Raw genomic sequence first — 7,003 nt, forward strand, 5'->3', positions numbered from 1 at the left:
AATTACTTTAACTAAGAACAATCACGCTTAAACTACATAATCTTTACTCCCTGGAATGGAGATAAGAAACACCCTAACCTTTGGAATAGAAATTGACAGGATTAAAATCAACTGGTATAAATACAGATGTAACAAGACAACAGAAGACAGAACCTAGAGACAGGACTTGGCTGGAGATCCTAGACAGAACCTAGAGACAGAACCTAGACACAGAACCTAGGGACAGAACCTGGACACAGAACCTAGAGAGAAAACCTAGGGAGAGAACATGGCAAAAGATCCTGGACAGAACCTGGCTACAGAACTTCGCTGGAGAACCTAACCAGAACTTCGCTGGAGATCCTGACCAGAACTTGGTTGGAGTTCCTGGCTAGAGATCCTGGCTAGGCTGCTGATCAACTGAATGCTGTTTCCGTGTCATTCCTTCTTCGCCGACTCCATCCACACCTTTGGGGACCCCTGGACCTGCTGGGGCTGGACCCCAACACAATTCCAGTCAGGGGCACATGCCTAGGTTGCGGGCTTGATCCCCGATGTGGGATATGCAGGAGGCAGCCAGATCAGTGATCCTCTCTCATCACTGATGTTTCTCTTTCTCTCTCTTTCTCTCTCTCTCTCTCCCCCCCCCCCACTTCCTCTCTGAAATTAAAAAAAAAATGGTAGGAACAATAGTTGGAGCAAGATCCAACAGGATATAAGAAAAAGGTAAGCTTACAGTCCTGTTTTGAGAACTGGAATGCTAAACAGGAAAACAATGCAGAGGTTCTGATTTACAGCTGAGTCAAGAAAAAGGTTACAGACTTACAAGCACATTGCTCAGGGCTCGAGCCCTGGAACACTGAACTGTGCAGCTACACTAGCCATACTGACTGCAGGCCCCACTCCCCACCTCAGTCAGGACTGGCTGAGACTGCAGGGTGTGGGAACTGTGCTTGCAGCTAAATGAGACTGGAGAAAGCAGGGACTAGGTCTTACTAAATATTATGAGCAAACTCAACCAGCAAGAGCATGGGGAACTTGGGCAATACAAATAATCTCAAAAATATAGTATATGAAAATTATATACTCAATATCTTAATTAAAAACTGTTTTTAAAATTCTCAGCATCTAGCACAGAGTGTGACACATAACAGACATCAGTGTATACAAATGAATGATGTTTTGGGGTTGGCTCGGGCCAACAGCCCAAGAGACAGGAACCCCTGTGGAAAGTAGGCTATGCAGTGTCTCCCTGACCTAGGCCAGAAACTCTCCTTCCTCTGGGACCAGGAAGATGGAAGGACTTAATTGTCCCTGCTGAAGACAAAAGGGAAAACATGACTGTGAGGGACCTAAATGATAATAGCTAACTTTATTAAGAACAGTATGTACATAGCATTATGCTAAGCAGTTTATAAGAATTATCATATCTTAACTTCATTATAACACAGGCTGGGTACATTTACTTCCATTTCAGAGATGAAGAAACTGAGGTTTGCAAAGTAAGTACCTTGTCCAAGTTCATACAGATAATAAAGAACCAAGACTACTGAAGCCAACTCAGTGGCACTCAATATGGTGAGGAGCGTAGTAGAAGCAGCAACAGAAATAGCAACAGCAACGGAAGCTAACTGTTTTGTAGCTCTTACCATACCTTAGGCCAGCGGTCACCAACCGGTAGTCCGTGGACCACTGGTGATCCATGAGGTCTGAAAGATTGGCGACTGCTGCCTTAGGTAGTATTCTAAGGGTGTGATATATATTAACCTATGTAACAACTACTTTATGATGTAAATATAATCTGTACTTTACAAACAAAAAAACTAAATATAGAGGAGTTAAGTACTTTTCCCAAGGTTACACAACTAATAAGTAGTGGGCCCAGGACTGAAATTTAACTATTGCCCTAATGGTCTCTCTCCAATTCATTTTCTTAAGCTGCACTCAATAAACCTACGTTTTCAAACTGCTCATTGAAAGATTCAAGTTGGTGATAAGCAGGCAGGCTAAACAGCCATTTCAGATGGTGAATAAAGAAAAACTGAATTTCTTTAAGGAAAGGGGGATGGGGGGTGAGGATATCCCAAGGGAAGGGCGACACAGCACTGAGCCAAAGGGTACTGGGTCCATGCTGGCAGCAAAAATAGACTTAGGACAGAGAAGCAAGGAAGACATAGAAGAATCAACAGGCAAGCCTAGGCTGCTTTGGCTCACTGAGAAGTCAGAGAAAAGGGGGTCTTACGGGAGACAGGGGGTGAGCCTGGGACGAGCTGCTGGTGCTGCCCATTACTCCCCTGGTTGCAAGTCTCCTGGGTCCCTTAGAGATGAGGGAATACATGCCTGTGGGGGAAGGAGAGGAGGCGGGAATGGCACAGCCATGCTCCTTGGAGGGAGAATGCACACTAGGTTCTTTGCCCTGAGCATATTTATCTCTTCCTTGCAGGTGGGAATCTTAGGGGAGCTCTCAGGGGAGGGTCTCAATAGAACAGTCATCAGCTTTCTAGGGGTGCTCTTTCAGGGTCATGGTCTCCACTGTCTTGGTCGGTGCAAGGGCAGGAGGTCATTAGTCAATGAGGCTGGTCCTGAGGCAGCCAAGGCCCTCACTTGTCTGGTTGTGCTGCTTTTCTGACATCAACTTATTGTTTTATAACAAGCAAGTTTTGTTGTAAATGAAAATACTAGAATAGAACTGACTACCCCATTCTTTTCCCAGTACCTTCTCCAGTGCAGGAAGAGACAGCCGAGATCCTGGAGGTGAAAAAATGCAGGAAAAAATATGTAACTGAAGTGTTTAGTTTTGTAATGAGTAGGGAAGGAAACAATCAAATTTAACAATAAAAAATATTCAAGAACTATTCATGGAGCACAAATCAGAAAATTTGTTTCTATAAGTATAAACTTGTATAGAATAGAAAGAGAAAAAAATATTTAAGAATTACTCAAAGTAACTATAAAGTCTATTTCAATGAAAAAAAACAAAGAATAATCTATTTTTTAAGAAATCAACACTTCAGTTAACTTTTAGAAGAATATGAGGAAAAGGGTGGGGGTTGACAAAAGACAGCTGAAGAAGATGCAAACACAAGTATGAAAAATTAGAAGAAAAAAGTTACCAGAGCCTCCTGAAAAACAGTAACAACATAAAAATTACACATTTCAAAATAGAAACAGACTCATAGATACAGAGAGCAAACTGATGATGACCAGAGATGGCTGGAGTGGGGGGATGGGTGAAAAAGGTGAAGGGGAATAATAGGTACAAACTTTGATTATAAAATAAATGAGTCATGCGGATCTAATGTACACATCACAGGGTTTAATAGCCTATATAATAAAGAGGCAATATGCAAATTAACCCTCACACCCTCACAAGATGGCTGCCTACTACCAGGCTGTCAGGGGGGTTAGTGAGGGACGACCAAACGACTGAACAAGCAGGCTGCATGGGGCGACCAGGCAGGCAGGGGGGTTAGTGAGGGATGACCAAATGACTGAACAGCAGGCTGCGTGGGGCAACCAGGCCAGCAGGGGGGGCAGTTGGGGGCAACCAGGCTGGCAGGGGGGTGTAGTTGGGGGTGACCAGGCAGGCAGGGGGGGCAGTTAGGAGCAACCAGGCCAGCAGGGAGGGGGCAGTTGGGGGCGACCTGGCAGGCAGCGGGGGGGCAGTTAGGGGCGACTAGGCCAGCACACAGAGGCAGTGAAGGGTGATCAGGCTGGCAGCGGGGGGCAGTTAGGGATGGCCAGGCAGGTAGCAGGTGAGCGATTAGGAGCCAGCAGTCCAGGATTGTGAGAAGGATGTCCAACTGCCAATTTAACCCTCACACCCACACAAGATGGTGTAAACCGGCAGTCATACATCTTCTGAGGGGTCCCGGATTGGAGAGGGTGCAGGCTGGCTTGAGGGGACCCCCCCCCCCCCCTGCATGAATTTTGTGCACCGGGCCTCTAGTAGTCAATAATATTGTAATAGGAGGAAGAACCAAGATGGCAGCATAGGTAAAGGCAGGACTCACATCCTCCCACAACCACATTAAAATTACAACTAAAATTCAGAACAATCATCATTCAGAACTACCTGAAATCTAGATGAATGGAAGCCCTGCAACTAGAGACTAAAAGAGGAAATCACACTGAAACTGGTAGGGGGGAGGAAGCACAGAATGGGCTGGTCTGACACCCACTGTGCTGTTGTTTTTTTTTTATTGTTGTTGTTGTTTTAAACATATCTTTATTGATTTCAGAGAGGAAGGGAGAGGGAAAGAGAGATAGAAACATCAGTGATGAGGGAGAATCACTGATTGGCTGCCTCCTGCACATCCCCTACTGGGGACCAAGACCGCAACACAGGCATGTGCCCTTGACTGGAACCAAACCCAGGACCCTTCAGTCCACAGGCTGATGCTCTATCCACTGAGCCAAACCGGCTAGGGCCCCACTGTGCTGTTTTTAATCGAAGGCATGTCTTGGCTGTGGAGGCCTCCCATGAGGAGTAAGGGGTCCCTGCCCCACACCAGAATAGTCAGCCCAGCGTTCCAGAGTTGGGAAAAGAAGACCCTGTAACTTCAGGCTGTAAAAACCAGCGGGGATTGAGGCTGAGAAGGCAGCTGAAGACCCAGACAGTTTCTCTTAAAGTGCTGGTGCATGGACTTACTTGGACTCACTCCCTCTGAGCTCCAGACCAGGGGCAGCAGCTTGAAAGCATCCAGGGACATACAGGAAGAAACTAAATTGTCTAGCATCAGGGCAAGAAGTGGGGCAGCTTTCTCCAAGACGAAAGTGCTTGCAGAGATCACTGCTCCTATGCTGAAACCTCCCCCACCACAGAGCTGACTGGCAGGCACCATATCTGAGTTTCCATCAGCCTCACCAACACTGTTTGCCCCACCCTGCCTGGTGATTTTCCCCTTGACCTTTTCCTCCCTAAAGATAACATCTAGGCCTCAGTTGTATTTTAGCTCCAAGCCCAGAAAAGCAGCACAACCAGACAAGTGAGGGCCTTGGCTGCCTCAGGACCAGCCTCATTGACTAATGACCCCCTGCCCTGGAACCGACCAATTTGCAGCCCCACCTAAGCTGTCTGCAGTGGCTTTTCCATCTGAATGGCCTGTCCTGGCTCAGGCTTCAGATTTTCCTAAAATCTCTCAAATAAGTAGCAGCTGGACTCAGTGTGCCCCATACCTCTGGATAAGTGGCCCCAGGCCTGGCACTAGCAACAACTTGCCAAGGTTCACGGGTTGGTATCTCCTGAGAACCTCCAAGCCCAACACAAGTGGCAGCCACCTGCAGATCACTCTATTGTGCCAGAAGGCCCAGGCAGAGAACAGGCAGAGGCCCCAGAATCAGTGCACCCAGTAGACAGCTTCAGACCATAGCAGGTTAACTCTAACACATCCACGAGCAACACACTCAAGGGGCAGACTGAGTGAGCACCAAAGCCCCACTGAGGCAAGTCCTGCTGCATAGGGGTGTCTCCTGCACAGCAGCTCTTCTGCTGTAGTCACATCTGGTCCTCACAGCCCATTGGCCTGGGGGGTCAACTCCTCCCAGTGACATCAACAGCAATCAAGGCTCAACTACAACAGGACAGTACACACAGACCACACAGGGTTGCAACTAGAGTACCCAGCTCAGGTGACTGGGGAGGCTAAGCCACTGGGCCCTACAGGACACCTAACTACACAAGGCAGTCTGGGAGACATAGCTGCTCTACCTAATACATAGAAACAAACACAGGGAAGCAGCTAAAATGCAGAGACAAAGAGAAATGAAAGAACAGAAGAAATCTCCAGAAAAAGAACTAAATTAAATAAAGCAAGCAAACTACTGGATACAGAGTTCAAAACATTGGTTATAAGGATGCTCAAGGATCTTAATGAGAGCTTCAAGGAACTTAGTGAGAATGTCAAGGAACTTAGAATTTCAAGGTTTTCAGTGAGAACATCAAAGACATGAAAAAGGATCAGTCAGAAATGAAGGATACATGAACTGAAATGAACAAAAATTTACAGGGAATCAAAAGCAGATTAGAGGATTCTAAGAATCAAATCAGCAATTTGGAATATAAGAAAGCAACAAACAACTAATCAGAGAGCAATAAGAAAAAAGAATCCAAAAATATGAAGGTAGTGTAAGAATCCTCTAAGACAATGGTTCTCAACCTACCTAATGCCGCAACCCTTTAATACAGTTCCTCATGTTGTTGGTGACCCCCAACCATAAAATTATTTTCGTTGCTACTTCATAACTGTAATTTTGTTACTGTTATGAATCATAATGTAAATATCTGATATGCAGGATGTATTTTCATTGTTACAAATTGAACATAATTAAAGCATAGTGATTAATCACAAAAACAATATGTAATTATATATGTGTTTTCCAATGGTCTTAGGCGACCCCTGTGAAAGAGTCGTTCGGGTCGCGACCCACAGGTTGAGAACTGCTGCTCTAGGACAACTTCAAGCATACTAACACTCACATCATGGGGGTGCCAGAAGGAGAGGGGAGAGAGCAAGAAATTGAAAACCTATTGAAAAAAATAATGATGGAAAACTTCTCCACCTGGTGAAAGAAATAGAACTACAAGTCCAGGAAGCTCAGAGTCCCAAACAAGAGGAACCCAAAAAGGCTCACACCAAAACATATCATAATTATAATGCCAAGAGTTAAAGACAAAGAGAGAATCCTAAGAGCAGCAAGAGAAAACCAGTTAGTTACCTACAAAGGAGCTCCCATATGACTATCAGCTAATTTCTCAACAGAAACTTTGCAGGCCAGAAGGGAGTGGCAAGAAATATTCAAAGTGATGAAAAGCAAGGACCTACAACCCAGCAAAGCTATCATTTAGAATTGAAGGTCAGATAAACAGCTTCACAGACAAGAAAAAAACTAAAGGAGTTCATCACCACCAAACCAGTATTATATGAAATGTTGAAGCGTATTTTTTAGAAAAAAAAAAGGAATTAAAACAACAATGACATAAATACATATCTATCACAATTAAATCCTAAATTCAAAATAAAAG

General features: G+C 45.0%; 1 protein-coding gene across 23 annotated transcripts in view; it reads right to left on the reverse strand.

The window, feature by feature from the left end:
• The window catches only part of CCSER2 (coiled-coil serine rich protein 2), a 190,774-nt gene that overhangs the window by 180,086 nt on the left and 3,685 nt on the right, over nucleotides 1-7,003 (reverse strand). The window contains exon 1 of one of the 23 annotated variants that reach the window (XM_014465515.2): nucleotides 2,696-2,712. The exons of the other annotated variants lie outside the window; for them this stretch is intronic. The gene's annotated coding sequence lies outside the window, so the exon portion shown is untranslated. Of the gene's footprint in view, nucleotides 1-2,695; nucleotides 2,713-7,003 lie in introns of those variants that run through there. 23 annotated transcript variants of the gene reach the window in all.

The sequence above is a fragment of the Myotis lucifugus genome, unplaced genomic scaffold (genome assembly GCF_000147115.1).
Source record: "Myotis lucifugus unplaced genomic scaffold, Myoluc2.0 scaffold_299, whole genome shotgun sequence".
NCBI classification, from domain to species: Eukaryota; Metazoa; Chordata; class Mammalia; order Chiroptera; family Vespertilionidae; genus Myotis; species Myotis lucifugus.